The 25,254-nt window shown below is 36.0% G+C and overlaps 2 long non-coding RNA genes across 3 annotated transcripts in view; both read left to right on the forward strand.

Annotated features, from left to right (window-relative positions):
* Nucleotides 1–5,028, forward strand: part of LOC140751620 (uncharacterized) — a 51,438-nt gene extending 46,410 nt beyond the window's left edge. For both annotated transcript variants that reach the window (XR_012103365.1, XR_012103366.1), the window contains exons 5-6: nt 4,071–4,155; nt 4,962–5,028. This is a non-coding gene — a long non-coding RNA (uncharacterized LOC140751620). The remainder of the gene's footprint in view (nt 1–4,070; nt 4,156–4,961) is intronic.
* Nucleotides 1–25,254, forward strand: part of LOC140751782 (uncharacterized) — a 592,785-nt gene that overhangs the window by 128,364 nt on the left and 439,167 nt on the right. The window lies entirely within an intron of this gene.

Below are 25,254 nucleotides of genomic sequence, written 5' to 3' on the forward strand. Positions count from 1 at the left end.
CACTAAAGTTGATAATTGGCCCCTTTTTCAATTCCGAGTGCGGCCCGTGATGTTTTAATGGGAACGAATAATCCTTTCACTGGTAATTGCTTCGATTTGAATTTTTATTTTCGTCACGAAAAGGAACAATTACGCGGCGTTTACGTGATAACTGGCCTTTTGATGTTCCGCTTTATAGGAAGTAAGATCAGAAATTGTATACACATGCATAAGTTGATGATAATGTTTAAGATATTTTGAAATTGAAAACGTGTGTGAAAAATTTATACAGTCACCTGTATAAATTTTTCACACACTAATAACTGTGTAACCTTTTTTTTATTTTTAGGAATCATATAAGTATTTCAGTTCTACAATTTAGACAAATTTAATGACACCTTTTCAATTAATCCACAAAGCGCTTTGGGCTATAGGAAGTGCCAAGGAATGAGACATACGCTCAAACACATTACTCTCCGTATGCGGGTAAATAAACCTAAATCTACAGTTTATATAAATTCGATTACCTTTAAAACGTATCGTAATTCAATAAATCCATGCAAACAAAGCGATAATATAAGAACGGAATCAAATCAGCTATAAAACATACATGAAAATGCTATGGAATAAACAGATCGAACAGAGAAAGCCCGCAACAAGAGCGCGCGCTGTCGCCAATTAATTGTTCTGTATTACCCGCGCCGGACAGCCACAGAACAGATGTGACGTCACGCGTCAAATTAGTAACGGTTGCGTTCCTCCATTTCGCTTTTTTTAAATTTCGAACGCCGGATGATTGGCGACTGGCGAGCGCCGGCCATTTGACTGGAAACGAACGCATCGACCAGAGACAGCATAGGAATTGTTTTTTGAATACAGTTTAGTGACATTCTCTGGTGAAGTCTCCTATCTTATTGCTTTATGCCTATCTATTGTACTTACAAATATTTGTATCAAATTTTAAATACATATTAAACATATTCAAAAATTGACAGAAATACTACTTATTCTATTAAAGTTTACAAACGAATAAGAATTTAAGTTCCTGTCTTATGTAAAAATTATTAAAATAAAAAACCCATCTTCTTTATTTTTCTCTGTAGAACAGAAATTACATCTTTATATTTACTAAAGTGAAAAATATTTTATTATTTTTCTAACAATATTTACTTAAATGAGATATAGCGTAATGGTTGACGAACATGCAGTCCATCTGATGGTATGTGGCTACTGCCGCCCATGGACATCTGTAAACAACCCCAGATAGGAATAGATATTCCTACCTGAGGTTGGCCACAGATGCGCCGCTACCCCTGAGGACTAAGCTAGAACGCCTCGGAAAAGTATGACACCCTTACCACACCCTTCAACGCGGAACACAGCAGCGCCTAACACTGCTGTTATTAGGCAGAAATAGGTGTGGCGGTGGTGCCGCCGGAGTCGAACCTCAAAGGGTTCTACCACCTTCAAAATATTATCCTCATAAACATGTATGTGGGATACAAAGTTCCGTTTCATTCCTGTAATTGGTCCTAAAGCTTATCAAAGTTTGGAAGTTCGCTTATTACGATTCTGCGTACGAGTCTCGTAGGGCACTCATGAAATTAAATTAGAGTTAGGCTTACCTTTAACTCAAGTTTTTTAAAAGGTTCACGTCAAAGATTAAGTCTCAGAATAGGTCTATTTAAGATTGTAGTTTAGTACCTACTTTCCATGTACATTGGTGATACAACTTATACTTTTTTACGCTGCGGAGGATGTTTTTCGATTTCATGTACGTATTTCTCATACCTTGGCCCTACAGTCTAAACTGCTTGATGGATTTTAATATGAGGATTCGTCTAAATAATGAGAGTGACCATAGGCTATACTTTAATGGCAGTCGGGTTTTTGTTTTATAATGGTTGCTTGTTTACAAAGTTGAAATAGCAAACGAGATTGGTAAGTGTAGACAGCTGATAATCAAAATTAAGTAAGTTAAGTATCTGTTACCAACTTTATTTTGAATTTTAAATTAACGAAAAATATATTCCTTTACGAAAAATAATTTAATATGCACACTATACAACAAATAATCGCTATTGATGAATGAACAAATAAAAACAGTTGGATAGATTTAATTAAATATTCGCGTTAGATCCCTCTGTTACATTAATCTGTGCTTAGATATTGCTATTGCGAAAGAACGCAAAGTTTTCCGTTTCGTGTGCACCGCAGCGGCCCGGACAAAGTTGTTTTTGCTAATAAATTTGCATGTAACTACACAACAGTTGCCTAAACAAGTCTGCAAGAATTGTTGAGGCGAAAGTCCTTTCAATCTTGAATTACATTTATAAATAATGTTATATGTTATTGTATACCTTGCATTTTACAAAACTTTTTGTAAACGTTTTGTAATATATATATATATATATATATATATATATATATATATATATATATATATATATATATAAGAAAGTCGTGCTAGTTACACTATTTATAACTCAAGAACGGCTGAAGCGATACTTAAAGGTAAGCGGCGCATACTTGTGAGCGCGTGAAATTAACAATTATAAAACAGGTATAAACAATAAAATTTTTAAAAGTCTCTATTAAGAATATTATTAACTATTGTATAAAGAATTAAAAAAAAAATATTATTTATATATATATATTTTTTTAATATATTTTTCATGGGTCAAAAGTACCCAAATTTGAGATTTTTCGAACCTTTAAAAATTCATATCTCTAAAAATATTAACTTTATCGTGAAAAGTCATAGGACTTTTTTTATTCGTATTTCAATAAAGAATATAAAGAAAATTGTCCGGTTGAAAAATAACAATTCCTTGCAATTGTTTAAACAATTTCAGTTTAAACAATATGGCACGGGGTTGCCCCATGGCAACATGCATTTATTTCACCAGTAGGACAATTTAAAGAGGATCGCATAAAAAAATTGAGGTGGAATAGTTTTCGGTACTCATGCGCCAATTCCTCCTGGACTAAGTGCCCGGTGCGCGAATTGTTGTTTTTTTGTTTCTATATTCGGTTCGTTTGTTTGATTTTATCAATATTCCTGTAACAGAGCATATCGGTGGTATAATATGTGTGCGTGACTGTGAAATTTGTATTTTAAAAATTGAAGTTTATTTACGTTTTTTACAAGTCATAATATATATAAAAAAGACACAAAAATTTATACGTGGGAAATAGTGAAAATCCTGGTGCATCATCCAACTGGAATCCTACAGTTATGAACTTTATAAACCACACGTCTAAAACAGGTTACTAAACTATGAAATATCGATGAAAAATTACGTCTTCCCACGACAGTTAGGAAAATATAAAAAAGTCATTTTACATACATTGGTATTATAGACAGTTCAATTTTAGTCTCTGTAAATAATGCTTGCAACTGAAATACCGAATGCCAATTAGCTCGTAATCCTGTACAGCTCTATTATTATTTGTTCATCAATGATCCCGAAGTAGCCAATTAACAGGTCCCCCGCCGACCCTCTGTAACAAGATGTCAAACTTTTTGTCACCAGAGGTCGCTGTTGGTCCCCAATTTTCTACTAGATATTCTACTCAAACAATGCTTATTGGACACGTTTCTTGTTAAATTTATTTGTTTTAGGTAAATCTTCTTATTTGTTTTATCCCTAGTTATTGAAGCTTAAAATTATAAGTGCATTGCTGTTTTATGGCAGAAATGTTTACGTAATATACTCGTATTATGAGAAATTATACTACTTTTAGATTACCTACTATGACAATTTCGTCCACAGGATAGCTTGACTTTTACTAAATGACGTTCAATCAAAATCAAACAATTCTATTTTTGTTTTGAGTGGAGAGACCAGCAGCGCAATGAAATGGTGAAACATACTTATTACTTTCCAACTAGAGTAGTCGTCGGGTATTCCTAAAAATGCCCTCAAATTTTCCGCAATCGGAATTTTGTCGAGTAAATGTAAATAGTCTGTCCTTCAGGTAGACAATTACCAGCCCCTGCTTTTATATCACAATGTCAAATGTTTTATTCTCCCTTTGTTTGAGAAGTGCAATAACAAAATATTTTTCCTCCCTATATTTGATTTCAGTTTCTGATGCGTGTGCAGTACATGACTCTACTAGCCAAGTGCGGAGGCGATGGGTACCTCGTATCGAAGGTTGTTTATTGAATATGTAAGTATCATAGGAATAGCAGACGAGGATGCGGTCCACCTGATGGTAAGTGGCTACTGCCGCCCATGGACATCTGTAATCAACCCTAGATAGGATTAGATATTCCTACCTGAGGTCAGCCACAGATGCGCTGCTACCCCTGAGGACTAAGCTGGAACGCCTCGGAAAAGTTTGTCTCCCTTACCACACCCTTCAAACCGGAACACAGCAGTGCCTAACACTGCTGTTATTAGGTAGAAATAGGTGTGGCGGTGGTGCCGCCGGAGTCGAACCACAAAGGGTTCTACCACCTTCAAAATCACGCGAATGATTACATTCTCTATAGATTTTTATTTAAGTATGAGGTAAATATTTGATAGAAACTCATCTGGTTGGACTTAGAAGACACGACCGCTAAGTCTATTGGCGGCTTTCAACAGCATTGTTGAGCACTGCTGTATTTTAGTATCATGATAAGGGCGACTTACAGGGGGCATTTAAACTTAGTTTTCATTAATCTTCATTTTCATTTCAATCTGAGAGATCATTACAGATTACAGATTTTATAATTATTAAAAAAGAAAGGGCTTACTGTGTACTTATGGTGTTTTTACTATATTTCGTGTATTACTATTGAAATTTTCTTAAATGATTATATTATACAAAGTTTAAACATTACTAAAGGAACGCTGTAATTTTTATCGTAAATTAATCCAATAGAGAATATTTACTGTAAATATTGACGTAGTCGTTTCTGCGTGATTAATAATTTGCGTGATTGAATATAACGGACAAAAAATAAATCCACATCCAGACTAGATTTTCAGGGGATTAAACACGGAACACTGTGGCAGCTACGTTAGACAGATCCTGTCAAATGAAAATAGGAACACGCTTTTATAAATATATTTTACTGAATTGAATTTTCATCACAATATTTTTTGACTTTATCTAATAGAAGTAGGAAAAAATAATATTTGAACCCGAGTCGACAATTCAATTGGGTATGGTTATTGGTTCAATTACAAATCGAATATATAAAATGTATGTGGGTCCGAATGGAATAATCTACTCGCAGAACGCCAACGAACCGAGCAGAACGGACTGGCCGACTGATTTTCTTCTTTCGGATAATATAAAAATGAGAGGACGAAAATAGTAATAAAGTGACTTTTATACGCCTTTACTGCTATAAGCAGTGATAGCTTAATGGTTGAAACTTGGAGTCTCAATCTGAGCTTGAAACCCCTGGCTTGCACTGACGACTTTTTAAAATTACGCGCGTATTAAAAATTAATTATCTCCTGATCTAACGATGAAGGAAAAAATCGTTAGAAAACTGAGAGTCCTTGACAATAAAGTTCTTAAAGGTACGTGAAATCTACTAATCCGCAATTGGCTAGCGTACTCTTACTTTGACAAGAGACCTGTGCCTAGCAATGAGATACAATAGTAATGGCTTAGCGACTCTATAATTATTTCCACCTGTTCTGGTTTTTGGTTGTGTTCTGGTGTGTTTTATGTAGAATCTCAATTGTGCTTGACCATTTAGAAGCACTGATAGGATGATAGGTGAACTTGTCATACATCATTTTTTTTGTAGGGATTTGATTTGCTCTCTCGTGTAAAAAGTAGCATTACCCAGTACATCATAGGAGAAAAATATGATAAACGTTCAACTGAATACGGCCATGGGGAATTGGCAAATTAAAAGTTATTAACTTTGTGCGCCACGCCGCGTGCACAAAGGGTGGCTCATACGTGTGCTCCGTTGGAAACACGCTACGCGAAAAATTTAATAACTGTCCCTTTTTACTTTACATGAACACTATCGAAAGTTGATTAACTTAGATTTTTCACGAAGTTGTCAACGAACGCACAGTACATCTGATCGTAAGTGGTCTTTAACTTTAACTAAACGGCTTTACCGATTTTCACCAAATTTTATATGTATATTCAGTAGGTCTGAAAATTGTGATAAGGGTGGTTCACCCATAACATTTTTTTATTTATATGCCAACACAACGTTTGCCGGGTCAGCTAGTAATAACAAACTATCCAAATTTTGCCTACTAAAGATCTAAATTTAACAATTTCTTGTAGTTGACAATTGACAAATTTCAAGCTTGGTAGACAAAACATTGGATATTATTATCGCGCGTAAGTCAATCACTAGAGTTGGTGATGAGGAGAAAATTATCCCAAAATTGAAGTTCATAACTAGTGCGGTGCTGGTAACGTGAATCGGGTCGTATGTAAATATACGAGGCGCGATTGTGACGACAACTTCGCTGATTGTTCCTGTTTGCTGTGCCGCCGCAATCATGCTCTGGTGTATGATTTGTAAACTACTTGGAAAGCGAATAACTTTCGATTTGTTGTGATACGGACTACTGGTGAGGTTTGGTTTTAAGTTGATATGTTCCATTTTATGGTCGTATGTTGGCAGTAGCGTTAAACTAGAGAATTGTAAGAACAAAACATCCGACTAACTAAAAATACAGTCTATGTCTCTCTAACTACTTAGACGAAACTAACGATACCCTATACGTTAAAATCCGTCCAGGATTAGGGTGTTGTGAATGTTGCGAAAGATTGAGACATAATTACGCTCAAAAGACATTACTCTACGCACTCAGGTAAAAATATTTTTAAATGTATTAAATGTGTTAAAAATGGTATTTGAAATAAATATTTTGCGAACAATAAGTTGGGCTTGAGGAATAAGTTGGAATGCTATGGATAAGTATGAATGTCATGTCACATTCTTCAAAGCGGAACACAGTAAAGCTTAATTCCACTGTTATTAGGTAGAAATACGTTTAGCGGTGGTACCTCCGGGGTTTAACTACAAAGAGTTCTACCACCTTCAAAGTACATATCTACTGACAATCACTAGCGACTTTACATAATCAGTTACTTGCTACTGAGTTCGTGGGTTATTTAGCAAGTAGTTAACAACTCACACATTATCAAACTTCAAAATCATCTCAGACGCGCCGCAAATAGAGACAACTGTCACAATCGCGCATATTTACATATGGCTCCGAGCTACACAGTATGCGGCGTTAGCCCAGACCTCACTTTTGATAACTTGGCTACATTATTACAGGGCGTCTGCCCTTTGTCTGTACTTCATATAACATACACATGTAAAATAAGTCTTAATATAAAAGTAGCAAATAAATATTTGTTTTTAGTTTCTAGGCTAAGTAAAACCTATAATATAGTTAAATATAATCTTGACTGAGGTATCAAATGGTCCATAGCAAACCGGTATGGGTAATAACCGTGTCACGAGGGTTATCAAAATTTATACATAGATTATGTACTAAATTACAGAGACGAAAGAACATAATATGTATTTTCTAACAAAATACATCATACATTACGGTTTCTTGGGCCTTAACTTAGTACCTCATAAACATACGTTCAGCTGTTTTAGGCCGTCTGTAAGTAAAACTCGGGTCCGCCCGAGACAGTCGAAGATCGGATTTGAATGTAGAAGTACTCCCAAATTAACATAATCCTGTATTTGCCTGAAGTTTCTCTGAATTCGCGCGGAGGATTCGTCAGACACCGATATTCTAACGCAGCGCCCTCGTCGAAAAACTTAAACTCAGCTTATGTTCTCAGTGTTTGTTTTGATTATTGTTTAAGTCGGTGATTGTAATACATTGAGGCCTTAAGTCAGTATGTCTCATTACGGGCTGGTTTTAACTGGGCGAAGCCTGAAGCGTGCTCTTTTATGTTCCGACAAAGCGAGTTGGAAAATGATTACTAATGTGATTTTTATTAGAATTTGAAAGACGTATTCGAATATGGTTCAATTCCGGCACTACGACTAAACCTATTTCTGCCCAATAAAAGCAGTGTGTTAGTTACATTCAAGTCTGAAGGGTGTAATAACGGTAACATCCTTTTTTTGTCGATGAGGGGGAAACCTTCAAAAGGTACCCGACGCCGTGGGAGCGACGACGGGTTATGTGGGACTTTTGCCGCACTAAAACCCTCCTGGTAACCGTCGTCGGCGCTGCGTAGAGGACTCCGGTATCTCGAAAGGAACGCAACCGGAGTCCTCTTAGCGCGTTGAGCTGTTGGGCTCCGCCCAGCTGATCATGATGCTCGACACTCCTTGTGGAGCGTACGATGGTATGCGATCACACATAATATCTTTCTTCCCGGGGTCGCTAGCCGGGCGGTTAGAGCGCTCACTTTTACCGCCCGCAACCCCGAAAGCCCCCTTTTAGTAGCCTCTTACGACAGGCAGAGGATACCGTAGCCCTATTCTGGTCCCAGAACTAGAGGGACAGGGAAACATACTTATTTGACACATTCCAAATTAGTCTTCAAAGTTAAAGCAACGCATCTGAAGCTGCCAAGAAGGATTTCCATCTTCTCGGAATTGATTATAGATGTCCATGGATGGCATTACTTACTTACCGTCATTTAGACTGCGTTGTAGCGTGCTAATTCAATATTATAAATAATGAGGCGAGGATATTATGCAGGTGTCTAGGTATTGCCTTTGCGTCATTATTTTGCACTAATTGTAAAATAAAATGACGATAGTTATCAATCAACGGTCATTTGTAGTCGTAGAAGTTAACAAGATTCAACTGCTTTACGTACTTTTTGAAACAGGAATAATTTCCACTAGCGGTCATTTGCCGTGGAATCGATCGGTGTTGACACACAGCTTATGTTAAGGACAAAAAATTTGCAACAAAATAACGATCTACATTGTAGGTACTATTATTTCGACGTTTTGAGTTAATCAGTGTGTAAAAAAAAAATAAAAAAAATGTCACCAAAGCTTTCATACATTCCCGGAATATAGCAATTAAATGTGTATTTCAAACAATATCCCCCGGGCAAATTTAATTTAGTGGTATTGTGTTACTACAATATATACGAAATGTTAATTGATTCTTAGTTATGGACTGAATAAATAGCGTTTAAAATTTAGACGACTTTTGCCAAACGAGATTCCATTAGAAACAGAACATGTCTTGGAAAGCTATTTCGCTCACTAATCATGTGAAGTTTTTGCAAGTTTTGAAATTTCTAAGAAAATATGATTTAAATAAGAGCCACTGTTCTTATTAGGTACAAATAGGCACACGAACAGCGCTTGACACCTCAAGCGCTTCGGTGTTTGAATGATGTGGTAAGAGTAAGACATTCTTATCCGTTCCAGCTTAGTCTTCAGGGGTTGTAACACATTTGTGACCGACTCCAGGTAGAGCTGTGATCTTAGCAATTACATAGTATGTACATGGGCGTGCATGTACATGAGTGTATGGGTATGCACTTATCATCAGGTCAGGAAAGAAATAAATACAATCAGCGCACCTCAATTTATTATATTAATGTATTATTATTTATTTGGCGTCATGTTCCATTTCAAATCCGCGCCTCATGCCTTCTACGCCTTACGCATTTCTACTCAATTGGATAAATCTTTTCTATACTGTCACTAACAGTTCACATAGATACTATCTTTAGAAATGGTCCCCTTTTGCTGAAATAAAATGTGCAGTTATCAATACCCTATATCGCGAGATGAGTTCCCTAACGATGGCAATACTGCGTCCTCTGCGCCGTCAGTCTTCAGTGGTATGGGACAAGTTATGAGCTGAATGATACTTAGAATATTTTTGAGCTGAGTTATTAACACTAAAATTAATAAACTGATCATGAAAGAACTTATCTATGGTCCAAGTTATGCTGTCAGCTGGGCTGTGGGCCGGTAATAATTCAGAACAAGACCTTATTATTTGATTTGTTGGGCTGTGGGTCCCCTCGTTAAAGTGTGAAATGCTAGGCTATAGTCAATCGCGCTGGGAAAGTGCTAATCATAGGCTTCTCAAATCGTTGTTTTTTTTAAGAATTCTCACGTGTGTAACAAGTGACAATTAATTTTAAATACACATATAATTACAAAGATCAAAATTGTCAGAGGCACGTGACTGGGTTTCGAACCTTGGACTCTTCTACTAAGAGCTCAAGTTCAAACACCTGCCTACGACTGATTATATATACGCGTAGGATAAGAAAATAATCTAAAAATCCGCTATCACTCCTCACTTATGGCTCCTTTTGAACCTTAAGACGGTCATTTATCCGTAATAATCGCCTAGTGTGGACTGGAAAGAAACAAGAAAGGCGAAAGCTCTGTATTATCCGGCTCACGTGTAATTGGAAGTCCGCTTGAAAAAACGCAAAGGGATTTATATCTTGTATTTTCTTTAGATCTATCTCAGTGGATAGAAAATCTGAGAGACTCGAATAAGTAGTAACTGCTGTTATATGTAACTGATTTAATTTTGTGAGATCTGTTTCACTGGAGCATAAAGTGAGTCGTCACAACCGTTTCTGACCCATTCTTACAAAGAGAAGGACTTCGATAAGAGTATACTGCGAGGGATAAGTTTGTGTGAATTAGTAAACAGTTTTCATTTTATTAACCGACTTCAAAAAGGAGGTGGTTATCAATTCGGCCGGTATATCTTTTTTTTTATGTATGTACACAAATTACTCCGCCGTTAGTGGACCGCTTTTAATAATTCTTTTTTTATTGTATACAGACGAGCTGCAAGTTGGTCCCATTTAAATATGGTTAGGATCCATCGATGGGTTCTGGAGAAAATGAGGGGAACTCCTCCACCCATGTAAATATAACAGCCATAACTTCGCCGTTTATGAACCTATTTCAATGCCTTTAATTTCGTGTGTGGACAATTGCTACAAGTTGGTCCCATTTAAATAAGATGAGGATCAGAGTGGGTTCTGGAGACAAAATATGTAACTCCTCAGCCGATGGGTATAATTGAGTTTTGTTTGAAGATATTTGGTGTATGTTCTAATGAAATTGCAAAACCAGTTTATCATTGACTATTTAAGGGTCTGATAATGTGGCTGGGAGTCAAAATATGTAACTCCTCAACCGATGGGAATAATTGAGTTGTGTTTGAAGATATTTGGTGTATGTTCTAATGAAATTGCAAAACCAGTTTATCATTGACTATTTAAGGGTCTGATAATGTGGCTGGGAGTCAAATTATGTAACTCCTCAACCGATGGGAATAATTGAGTTGTGTTTGAAGATATTTGGTGTATGTTCTAATGAAATTGCAAAGCCAGTTCATCATTGACTATTTAAGGGTCTGATAATGTGTCTCGGAGACAAAATATGTAACTCCTCAACCGATGGGAATAATTGAGTTGTGTTTGAAGATATTTGGTGTATGTTCTAATGAAATTGCAAAACCAGTTTATCATTGACTATTTAAGGGTCTGATAATGTGGCTGGGAGTCAAATTATGTAACTCCTCAACCGATGGGAATAATTGAGTTGTGTTTGAAGATATTTGGTGTAGGTTCTAATGAAATTACAAAGCCAGTTCATCATTGACTATTTAAGGGTCTGATAATGTGGCTCGGAGACAAAATATGTAACTCCTCAACCGATGGGAATAATTGAGTTGTGTTTTAAGATATTTGGTATAGGTCCTAATGAAATTACAAAGCCAGTTCATTATTGACTATTTAAGGGTCTAATAATGTGGCTCGGAGACAAAATATGTAACTCCTCAACCGAGAATAATTGAGTTGTGTTTGAAGATATTTGGCGTAGGTTCTAATGAAATTGCAAAGCCAGTTCATTAGTGACTATTTAGTTAGGTTAGGTTGGAACATATAAGACAATATAAAACTAAGCGAGCATGGCGCGGCAGCGCCCTGCGAGCGGGCAATTCCAATCAATGTTAATTCAGACCTTATCATCATTCATGATCACGTTTATACAATTTTATATCGTATAAACGTGATATATATATTTTATATTGTATTAATATAAATGTTAGTATGTCATCACTAAAAAGGGTGAAAAAATTTTTTTAACAAAAAATACAACCGACTTCCATGTCACTACAAAGTATTAAATAATTGAAATAAATGTTGGTTTAGTAAATATTTCTGAAGTCGGCGCTCATATTAGACACGCTGTTTACGCCGTTATCCAACGAAATATATTAAGCGCTCAAAGTCGGTTGTATTTTTTGTTAATTTTTTTTTAAGATCTCTTATTCGTATAATGAGTTTATTACAATCAAAACAAGCATTTCTTTAATGCAAACGTATGATGAAAAATCAGATGCTGCTTAGAATTCGAAGTTAGTTTTCTGCGCCGACCACCTGATACAATCCTGATCAAGATCTCTACTAATCCACGATCCGCTTTACGAAATTAATCCAAGGCCTTTCTAGTTTTGAAGACCCATGGTTAGCAATGTCACAGGCACATGGCATAATAAATTACCGAAAGGTCTGCAAATAGTATAAAAATACGTAATAATGTAATGGAAATTAATTGCAGGTACTTAATCGAATTATATACAGAGCCTACAGCAAATTAGGAATTGTCTATTACACTATGTTTTTCTTAATTAACTACAGGATCTGAATGATCTCAACTGAAAAGATTCGGCAAGATACCTTTTTGTTTTTTTTTACAAGGGGGAAACCTTCAGAAGGTACCCATGCCAGGGGAGCGACACGAGGTTATGTGAGATTCTTACCACACTAAAACCCCCCGGTGGCCGTCCTCGGCGCTGCGTAGAGGACTCCGGGATCTCCAAAGGAACGCAACCGGAGTCCTCTTAGCGCATTGCCCCGTCGGGCTCCGCCTAGGTGAGCTTGACGCTAGCCACACCGTCTGGTGTGTACGACGGTATGCGACCACACATACAGCCGTCCTTCCCGGGGTCGCTGACGGGCGGTTCGAGCTCCTTCGCTTGCCACCCGCAACCCCGGAAGCCCCCTTTTAGTCGCCTCTTACGACAGGCAGGAGACACCGTAGTCCTATTCATCTTCCGGAACTGCAGAGACGCCGCGCCGATGGGCGTTATATACGCCCACGGCGACTCCTCCTCCGAGCGGGTTCAGCGCGCTCCCTAGCTCGCTCGGCGTCTTCCTTTGCAGACATACTATGTCGCAAAAGGTGATCATGCCGTCCCAGGCTTCGCTGCGCTGAACCATTGCTCCAACAATGGCCGCTGGAGAGAGGTCCGATCCCACTTTTGACACGAGGGTCCGCCGCTGAGACTCCCACGCTGGGCAGTACTGCAGCGTGTGCTGTACGGAATTCTTGTGATACCTGCAATGATGACACTGGGCCGTTTCCTCCCTCTGTATCCTGTTCAGAACTCACCGAAACAGCCATGTCCGGTGAGTATCTGGGTCAACCGAAAGGTGACACGGCCTTTGCTACGCAACCATCGGCAAGATACCTAGCGAGCATTTTTTTATTTTATTAATAGTATAGCCATATATATAAACTAGTGGTGCCCGCGGCTTCGCCCGCATTTTAAAGAAATAATATGACATACATAAAACGGAAAATTTGTACCTGCATTGGAATGACAGTGGTGCCATCTGTCGAAAATTGGTCTTACCAACTCCCAAACCCTCGTGGGCTCTTGGACAACAACTTTGCTAAAGATCATCACTTGATCAAATGCATAGTATCCGATTCTATAAGTACTTACGAATTAAAATTTAATTAAAAAAACCTTTTCCCACGGACTAAATTGGGAATCTAAACCATTCTCAAGTCCCCTTGAACACAGACAACAAATTTCATCAAAATCAGTCCAGTCGTTTAGGAGGAGTTCAGTGACATACACACGCACATAAGAAATATATATATTAAGATTGCCACATAGTCGTATTTACTAAAATAATTATTTTTAAATTTGTTTCAGGTGTAGATATGCAGTTCAGGTAAGCCTTTTAAGTTATATATAAAATCCTTACTAATATTATAAATCCGAAAGTAACTCTGTCTGTCTGTCTGGTTGTCTGTTCTTCACGCCTAAACCACTGAACCGATTTTAATGAAATTTTGTACAAAGATAGTCTGAGACCCGAGAACGGACATAGGATAGTTTTTATCCCGGAAATCCCACGGGAATTAGGGATGGCGACCTAAGATCGATTAATCGGAGAATCGATCTTTTGGACCAAAAAGTCGATTATTTTAATCGATATCCTTATTAATCCTTACTAATATTATAAATGCGAAAGTAACTCTGTCTGTCTGTATGTCTCTTCTTCACGCCTAAACCACTGAACTGATTTTCATGAAATTCTGTACAAAGGTAGTCTGAGAACCTAGAATGGACATAGGATAGTTTTTATCCCAGAAATCCCACAGGAACTAGGGATAGCGAACTTAGATCTATTAATCAGAGAAGCGATCTTTTTGACCAAAAAAGTCGATTTCTTTAATCGGTCTCTGGTAATGGATTCTACCTACGTTTGTGGGTCTTTTGGCATACTCTAAATAACCATGAGTTTAATGAGTTCTTGCAATCGGAGACGGTTGCAACATTATATTTGTTTATATAGATTTATTGGGATTATAATAGGGGTGGCAATTCTTACCGAAAAAGATCGATGTTAGAATCGATTCGAATCGAAGTGCAATAAATCGATTCACAAAAAATCGAGGCCCTAAGAATCGTTCTATCTTCGATATTTTTTCGAGGATAGCGAAAAAAAAGGTTATCAGGATCAAACAAGCACTGAAATTATGTATCCGTCAGCAAATCCTTACTTCCTTACTAATCCTTACTAATATTATAAATGTGGAATTAACTCTGTCTGTCTGTCTCTTCTTCACGGCTACACCACTGAACCGATTTGAATGGAATTTTGTACAAAGATAGTCTGAGACCCGAGAAAGGACATAGGATAGTTTTTATCTCGGAAATCCCACCAGAACGGACTCCAGTAATGGATCGATTCAGTGAATCGATCTTTCAACCCAGAAGATTGAAATTCGATTTTCGATTTTACCTACAGTTACTTTACTTATCCATTAGTTGATCATCTATCTATTTATATAAAAATGAATATTTGTCTATATACATTTTATGGAATCGGAAACTATGCATTTGATCAAGTGATGATCGTTTACAGAATTGTTGTCCAAGAGCCCACGAAGGTTTGGGAGTTGGTAAGACTAAATTTCGACAGATGGCACCACTGTCATTCCAATGAAAGTACAAATTTTCTGTTTTATGTATGTCATATTATATCTTTAAAATGCGGGCGAAGCCGCGGGCACCACTAGTCATAATATATAATTATACATTATTATTATATTATAGCCAACTTTTCCAGAGAAATCTTTTATTATTTGTAGAGAAAGTGGGTTCTACATGAAACTTATTATTTGAAGTATATTTTAACACACTTTTATTTTATTCGAGATCTTTTACGTGACAGAAGTGGGAGGGCATAACTTTGGGGTATTATTACTAAAAGGACTGTAGGAGCACTTTTTGTGCGAAAACTTTTGGAATATGTAATCACTTGCTAACTTTACATTCAAATTTTTCGTAGTTAGAGTTACGGCCTTTTTTTCGCCAGACTACAAAGAGTGGGTACATATTTTAGATAAAATATTTACAGTTTACAAGTATATTCTGATTGCACAGATGTATACGAAATAAATTCGAATATTTTATATCAAAATGAGGATTGTAACAGCTGTTTCATATTTTTAGTTATTTATTGATAGGTGTTAGGTTGCTTTTAAAACCACCAACGTTTTATCCGCTCCTTAAACAAGAAATTCATTATATTTGTGATAAAACCTACCAATTTTGAAGCGTAGGTACGATATCAAGACATAAATACTGACTTGCGTGTCCCAGCTTAATCCTTAGCAGATCGCTTTACAGTTTTATTTGAAGTTGAAGCTAACCAAACACCTTAAGCGCAGGCGCTGCAGCACTTCCATCACTTGTGTTTAATCAAAACGATGGCACAATGCGTGTAAGCAATCAAACTTGTTCTGTCTGATTCGATTAGATGCCATGGAACCAACTTAGGTTTGAGTTGGCGCTCTTCAGTACGAGTAGACGCTATTTGGCTCAAATGAGTAAGTTCAGATTGAGCTGAGTTGAGGAAATTTGAAGTCCCGTCTGTAAGCAATCCAGCGGTTGAGATAATTGATTTATCCATCGCCTTGAAATTGTTTCATCCGATTTAAATAAAATAGAATTAATAGCTTTATTTAAGTTGTACTATTTCATTTATCTAGTAGATGTATGAAGCAAGTATCCAATAATGTTCAGTTTTTATTGCCGGCTAACGACATATGAATTAAAGTCATATATGAAAGGATTCTAACCTTAATTTATATTATAAATTACAGAAGTTACTATGAGGCAGGAATTCAATTTCCACGAATTAAGCTGCTGATGGAATGTGCGAATTAATTGAAATTTTTAATTTACGGCGATATGAGTGTATACATATTTTTATAGTAAAAATAAGTCTACTTCCTCTTAGATCTTGTGATCCTATCCAATTCAGCCTAGTTCTGAAAAAAGGTTTTTTAAGCAACCAAAAATATAGAACTATTTGAACGTTTCCTCACTTTCAAATATTACTACTTGATATTAAGATACACGCCTAGTTTTTAATTATAGATTATTGTGAAGCTTAAAAAAGTTATTAACTGTATCAGTGACATCTGTTTACATTTCATTGTACTGTTATTCCGGCTCCCCGGAACACAATACTGGATTAAGATTATCATAATGAAAGCCCCATTTAACAGGGGTGGTGGCGTGAGAACACCCTCCACTCTGCTTCATTATTGATACTCGGAATTATTCGATAAAACTTACTGCAATACGCTTTTTCACATGGATTTTTTTGGCTAGTACCTGTATTTTTATGAAATTGGAGTATCAAATGTGGCTACTGTTCTCGTGGACTGTCCGCTTGGTAAATGGTCACTGGTGCCCATAAACATATTGCCAATGTTATGCTATAAAGTGCATTACGCAATCAAAAAGTAAATTGTAGTCCAAATCTATTCGACCTATTACAAGTCATTTCATAATCACTCCATATGTACAGACCCTCAAACATTTTCGTTATAATTATATCGTTTTGTATCGTTCTTTTAAATATAATCACCTACAAATCACTTTGTAGATCTTTGGAGATCCCCTTAAAATTTAGTGCGTGAACTTTATTTCATGCGTTACAAATAAAAGTTCGCACTTTAAGCTAGCGTACACACGTGTATCCCTTCATTTGATTTCGTTGCAAATTATAACGGGCATTCGTTGCTTTTTGAATGTCGGTACGTGCGCGGAATGGTGGAATCGGTTGAACGTGTTAAAACCATTAAACCCGTTAAATTAGCATTTCGGACACGTGCGCTTAACGGCTTATGATTGAGTTGTTAATCGAGTTGTCAATTTATTTTCACGCATTTGGTTGATTCTATTAGCATGGGAAAATTCTTTTCATTTAAATGTGGTGTTGTCCGAATGGAATTACTTATTATGCGGTTATTTGTGATGACTATGAGATATAGTTTTTAATCAAAATTGAGATATTGGTTTATTAAGTCTTTTATTTACATACTTGATAAATTTGTTGTAAAGCCTAGTATTCTAGCTCAAACGCAACTCGCTGCGTCCTATCCGAATCGCCATTAATTAAATGAATTGCAACGAGCACGTCTGCATAGTTGGCTGTTTGTCTTTAAACCAGCCACTTGTAAATGTATCCCGGCATTATGCGGCTGGCTAAGAGGAAATTGTTATAATTTTGAACAAATTAGCGGTAACAGGTTAGATGGTTTATGCTATGAAATTTGGGTTGAAGGTATTATTGTTATACAATTATGTTAAAGTTTGATGTTTTTGGGTTTATTGTGTTAAACATAATATTTTGAAGTGGTGCATTTAGTTGAGGCTTTGTGAATTTTGCCAATAGCTTCTATTTCAGGGTTCTGTTTTACTAAGAAACAGTTTCATTGTAATGCGTTATGTAGGTACACCTTGAGTGAATGATACCTACTTGGGTTTCTTCGAAATAACTGATTAGCTACAACCCTTTCTATGTCCTTGGAATGGTCGCACCTGTTACTTGGGGAGGCCTGAAGCGTACTTCAGGCTGCTCAACTGCTCAATGCACATTCGTGAAGGAATATATGCCAAAAAGTAAGTCTATAGGTAATTTGTGTCGGGTGTTTTCTAACCTCCGATAAGACTTAACCGCCGCTATTTAATGTTATCAACCAGGACCGACGGCATAAGATGTCCACTAATGCACTAGCAGTTCAATTCAATTCTACCACTAGCGATCGGTAATCCAACTCGTGACATTGCCCGACGTTCCTTATATGCTACGTATTACACCAATAATATAATATTCACACGTAATAAAATTCTAAATTGTTAAATTATTCAAGTACCCATACAAAATTGGTAGTAACATTTAAAATCGGTTCCCTGAATTAATTTCATCAATATGGTTTTGAAAGTATTCGTCATAATAAGTTGGCGGATCAAACAGCGTTGATTGCGCGCGTTTCATACAATGTTTGCGGTCGCTAACTAGTTGACGCTTCACGTGACGCTCATTATGAGTGCGTATGCGATTAAACGATATGTGCAATAATTGTCCTTGTTTCATAAAATGTCAATTTATGCCCGTTACTAATAATTTTATTTTGCCTGCTAAAGATCGGCATTTGACAATTACTACATGGTAGAAATCGTCCAATTATTACGTTTGGTAGGAAAAATTTGAATAGATATAGTAACAATAACGGATGTTAAGTGCTGTTTTTTTTAAATTGTATAAAATTGTCAGATTTTTCAAATCCTTTGGTATTAATCTCAACCATGCTTGTAGAATATTTATTTTTCAAACTTTGTTGATTGCGCGCGTTTCGTACAATGTTTGCGGTCGCTGACGCGGAGTTGACGTTTCACGTGACGCTCATTATGAGTGCGTACCGATTAAATGATATGTCGAATAATTGTTATTGCTGCATAAAATGTCTATTAAGTGATATTCTGAATTGAATTTGTGTGAAGCTATCTGATTTTGTCAGAATCTTTTGTTGCTAAAATTTATAATGTATTTGGAAGAATATTTATTTTTGTTTATTTATCTACACGCTGTTTATCCAAATATATAAATTGATAAGAAACTATGTTAAAAATATAGAAAGTGATTTAATCCCTAAATAGTAATTTTTCCTAAGTATAATTTAAGAATATATTAAATAAAAGCTCTTTATGTAAATAGCCATATTTAGCAGTAATAGCAATGTTTGTAATATGTACAATAAATGAGTTGGATCGATATTATTTTGTAGGCGATAATCAGTTGATCCAATCACAGCGGCTCGTGTCGCAATGAGCGTGTTGGCGGATCAAACAGCGTTGATTGCGCGCGTTTCATACAATGTTTGCGGTCGCTAACTAGTTGACGCTCTACGTGACGCTCATTATGAGTGCTTACACGGCGAATGATGGCCGATGACAGATTTATTCATTCCATGCAATGTTGCTTTATGATGATAACGATATGTGCATTTCGAGTTATAACGATATCAATCTATCCATTTTTCAAAATAATACTTTGACGTTTTACGCATTAATTTCACTCATTTTATACAATATATTGCGGTCACCAATCAACTTTTTTCTTAACCAGCTTAATTTAAGTGTTGCGTATTTTGGTTAAAAATGTTGATGAGAATTTACTCATGCTTAAAAATAGTTCATATTTCGAGTCTTTTATCAGGCTGCGCAGTAGTTTTGCCTTAAATATTATATTTTTATTGATTAGAGCAGTTTTGTTTAATTTTCGGCACAATAAAGTAATATTTCGAAGATTAGACGTTTGAGATGGCAAAGTAAAACCACAACGTGAAACTTGAAGCAATATCGACTTCTGGGAATTGGTGATAACGTACTATTGTGTTGGCTTCATATAGCTTGCTTATTGGGCTAATACCCATTAGTATGCTTAATAGCAATGGACCAGAATACTGAATGACCCACGGGTTCCTTTACAGAATTAAACGCTAAGACACATATTAGGAATCTACACCTATATAAGGTCATAGGTACCATGGCACTACATATAGTCATAAATTTTTAGACATTGAGCTGAAATCTCAATAATAATTAATTGGTGGAGGTACCAATTGGAGGCGTGGGGTATGATCCTTGGAGGCGTGGGGTATGATCCAGCTTTACCGAGTCGCGGAAATCTATACTCAACAGTGAAAAATAAAAAGGATGCCACGCAATGATATTAGCTTTACTTTTGAGTATCCTCGATTTAAAAGTTATTTTTTTATAACAATCTAGTAAGTCCAGGACCATTTTTATTCAAACTCAAATTCAATTGTGGAAACGAAACAAGCAAATGAGTGCGTCGACTTAATCATGACGAAGTTTGGCTTATAAGTTATACCATATTATTAAAATTTCATGAAAAAATATTAGTTTCGTTTTATGAGGTGACGAGCGTGGCGTATGGTCACCATACCGGTCTGACGAGCAGAACATCCAGAAAGATAACTAAATGATGAATTTAACCTTTTGTTTTGAATCTGGGTATTTATATATTCGTCAATGTTGGTGTCCGTGGCATTTACGATACAAGGAATCCTAGGTGAGGCTGTGAGTGTAGAAAGCGTTATGGCTTTTCTCTTGGTATTTTACCGTCCAGTTGTCCGCTATCGTTTGGTTTTTCCATAGTTTTTCCACAATCCGCCTGTGTCATGGCCATCGTGTTTAAGCCATGCGCCAAAATTTCGTTAATTGGTATATTATTACGAGCTACGAAAATGTTATTAACAACTTACTAGGTTTAAGCGAATTTTCCTAGCTATTCAAACTTCGGTGAAGTACTGTTAAATATCTAACGCGAGCGTAACTATGAGGCACTAGAGGTTTTCGAGTACATCGTATTTTAATAACAGTATCAAAATTTCTGTTATGTTATTAACCACTTTGTTCAAATGAGTGTGAAGTGTAAATTATTGGCAACATTACACAATTGGGTACTTAGGTTCCTTAGTTTTTTTAACTTCATCGAGAGACCTAGAAAAAAATCATTTGTAATTAATTTGTAAAAATGGAATCCACCTGTCTACATGCACATTGCACTTGGCTCCGGATTCTATAGAAAATTATTTAAAGTTGCGTGTTTTGTTTATTCCTTATGACCTCTACGAATGCATATTAGAGTGGGGTTGTGGGTGTAGTTAGTTAATAAAATGCTATATGTATAAAAATAATAATAATATATTTGGATTTAACGCTTTTTGTGTAGGAACATACGAGTACCTACTTATTCCTGCAATATCGGGATGCCTGAAGTATTTGAAGGTGGTAAAAACCTTTGTGGTTCGACTCCGGCGGCACCACCGCCACACCTATTTAAACCTGCCTAATAACAGCAGTGTTAGGCGCTGCTGTGTTTCGTTTTGAAGGGTGTGGTAAGGGAGACATAGTTTTCCAAGACGTTCCAGCTTAGTCCACAGGGGTAGCGGCGCATCTGTGGCCGACCTCAGGTAGGAATATCTAATCCTATCTGGGGCTGATTACAGATGTCCATAGGCGGCACAGCCACTTACCATCAGGTAGACTGTATGCTCGTCTGCTACTCGTATATTGTAAAAAAAGAATATCAGTACGCTGCTCCGATGCGGAATGTGTTATTGAGATGTAATACAATTAGCAGATTTAGAATCTAGTTTAGGTACCCACATGATATACTTATCGAAGGATTCTAAATAATTTAATTAATAATTTGGATTCATGGTTGCTCTAGCGTCCTCCAGACGACTTAGTCCTAGCCCTTCAGTGACTGAAACGGATCAAATTTAGAGAGATTTCAAGACGTCCTTGGTTTAATATTAGTGAATTGGAAGGTAGATCGCATCAAATTTAATTGGTTACGAAAATAAATGTTATATTCTCGGACTGAGATATCAGTCTGTATTATTTAGATACATCGAGAAATGCTTATTTTTTCATTTACAAGTATAATATTATTATTGATTTGTTTTTTTATTAACAGTATTTGTAATTAAGATATAATCGTTGCAGTAAGGGTTTAATGTCAGGATTACTATTCTGGAAGTCTTGGGTTCGAATGATAATAATCCCAGATCCATTAATCCATTTAAATTATTTTTTAGCTTTAATAAATTTGTAGTGTTTGCCACAGACTTTGTACATAATATATTGGGCTTCATACATAAAATCAGTTTATTTTTCGGCAGGTACAGTTTAATTTCTATTCCACTAGTGAGCAATAAATCATTGTAAAAAAACGCCCAGTGCTTTTCCAGTTAAAATTTATCAGGACAAAACGTGTCCATTTAAAATGTGCACGAAATGTTAAATAATTTGTTACACCTCTACTTAAATAGGCCTGAAATACATGTAGATTTCAGTGCGAGGGAGTGAGACAGAGATAGGTGCAACTGTAGGAGTGAAAGAGACAAGATACAGTGTCACCGTTGCACTAGTGAGTGCACTGCTGTACGGTCGGCATACAAATTGGTGTAATATTAACAATGAAACTTAACTTTATTTCGTAGCGTTTGCAAAACTTTTTCCTGTTCCATTTATGAGGGGTAATCCTGTTTAAGTTTTCCGCTGAGTTATTTTGGCGACGTGCTTTTTAACTTGTGGTTGGAAGCATAGCAAAGTAACTATTTTACTGTCAACTTATTTCATCTACATTTATTATGTAATGAAATAGGTATAATAATAATTTGAACAGGGATACGAGGCATTCCACTTTGCCTTCGTTACAGTAGCGTTACAAAATTTTTTAGACTCCATATAGACTGAGGTATACTTATAGGTCTTATAGGTAACTTATAGGTCTTATAGGTAACTTATAGGTCGCAATGCGAATTGGTAGACTTAGGTTTTAAAGGATTTTCAGGTGTGTAGGTTAGGCTGTGTTTAGGTTTGAATCTCGAATCCTTAATTAAGAGGCCAAGTTTCACCCGCTAGGCTATCACTGTTAAAATTTTACGCGTGTACAATAAATTTAAATTTAAAAAATAAAGTCCATACGCGTTAAAGTTTTAGGCACAACAATTGCTTTGCTGTCCGTACAAGGCCACGTGCGGCACGGGTCATATATCAGCGCATTAACAAATGGCCGCTGTCGCTGGTAGCGCGGCGGGCGATTTTTCTGCGCACCGTACCTAGCGCCTGATGGAGGTGCGGTTGCTGACTGTGTGACTGTACTCTCGTTGGTGGTGTAGAGTACGTGGAACAGTAAGTTACTGCTACACTGCACGGTTAAAGCGTGCCATTGGGAGCGTGGAGAAGTGCTATTAGCGTACCCGCGGTCCCAACAAAAGGCGTCCAGAGGAACACCGTGGGGTTTTAACCCGTTAGAATTCGGTATACCCTCTCCGCTGACCTTTTGGTTGAGAGGACACCCCTGCTGGGTTTCTCTACGTATTCTCATTTGAAACGATACAGAATGAGAGGAAAAAAAGTGTGTGTGTGTCAGCTACGACGCACGATTGGAGTTTACTCCTTACGAATGATAATTATGATATATATCGAATAGAAAAAAGGGTAGGTAAATGAACGCATCTGCTAAAATGATAAGAGAAACAAACATATATCTGTAATTATTCGGATTATTTATATTACTTCAATAATGCGTATTACATAAAGTATGTTACAAAATAATATAAAATAGCGCCATCTAGTGGCAAGTTTTATAAATTGTAAGTTTGCAAGTTTATCAATCTATGTATTTTGGTTCCAAATATTATAATGGTAACTTAATATAATTGTTTATATTAAAGTAAATTTTAATATAATATAATTATTTATATTTAAAACAATGTTAAACGTTTTATAACTTAAAACTTAATAATTATAATTTCTTTGCCATCTATAAAATATCCTTGTTGCAATTTACGGATGAAATTTATATGAGACTCAATAAACATGTTATTATAGGTAATTTGGATTGTTTCTGAATGTTTTATATTTCTAGAATTCATTTAAAACGTATTGCTAATTTTATATAACTTATTTTTAACATAATTCATTAGCAATAATTCTGTAATAAATATTAAATAATACTGTTTTGATTTTGCCCGTTTATCGTTGATAGATGGTGCTGATCAATAATGCATCCATTTTTATAAGTTAAATTAATATATCAGTAACTTACAAAAGCCTCTTTATGTTAAAAACTTATTTTGCTAATATTATATCTTATTCAATTGCTTACTGATTTTATATGTTACTCTTCTTTAAAAACGTTCATAAAAGATTGTTAATCATATTATGGCGCCAATGTTCATATTTTTCACAGTGTTTATAAATGATCAAACCTATAACTTAATTTATGCAAAAATGTAAACAAATTAGTTAATGACGTTTTAATGTTTTATATATTGCTAATTATTTTTATTGTAATAATTACTTTCATATGGGATTTGAACTTACTGTATTTTAAATTAATAAAAGCACTCTTGATTCATATTTTGGTTTCCGTTACGCCTCAACTTTTCGTGTTACACTTGATTTTACTCCTCATAAAATTTCCGTACCGGGCCTTATAACTCAAATCGTTTCTTAAGGAGTAAACTCCAAAAATATTAAGAGAAAAAATATCGTGTCAGTAAATTCTATGTAGGGTAATTATAGAATTATCTAATAACAACTTAGGTTATCTATTTTACGACTTATTAATATCTGTTTTACTATGCATGGTGTATAGTTTGGCATGAAACCTGTATATTGGTTTTAATTTGTGGACATATTATTTTGTGCATAGACATAAAAGTTGCAGATTTAAGAACTTTGTAATGTTATTTCTACATTCCTCCTGGTTCCAAATGATTTCGTACAAAAGCCTGTGATAATGTAGTTCTAAGTAGATGTTGACAGGCTGCTTACATTATACTGTGGTGTAGCGAAACTAATGATGGGGTTTCAGTGCAGCCTACTTCAAATGAGAATGAATGTTGACCGGACAAAGCACTTCTTTATAAAGCAATCAGTTTCCTACTGTAGATTTGCTCATTATGGTGTCTACAAACTCATAGGTCTCTTTTGATGGAGAAATTATGTATAGTTAAAAATATACGAAATGAGCGTGGTAATGACTTACTTGAATATTACGTTGAAACTCCTACAAATGGACATGTTTTATGCCGCATCCGCAGACTTGCCAAACCTTCTCATATTCAAACGTGTACAATTGTACATAGAGCGTTTA

The sequence above is a fragment of the Epargyreus clarus genome, unplaced genomic scaffold, assembly GCF_041222505.1.
Source record: "Epargyreus clarus isolate Ecla_fem2 unplaced genomic scaffold, WU_Ecla_fem_2.2 ptg000023l, whole genome shotgun sequence".
NCBI classification, from domain to species: Eukaryota; Metazoa; Arthropoda; class Insecta; order Lepidoptera; family Hesperiidae; genus Epargyreus; species Epargyreus clarus.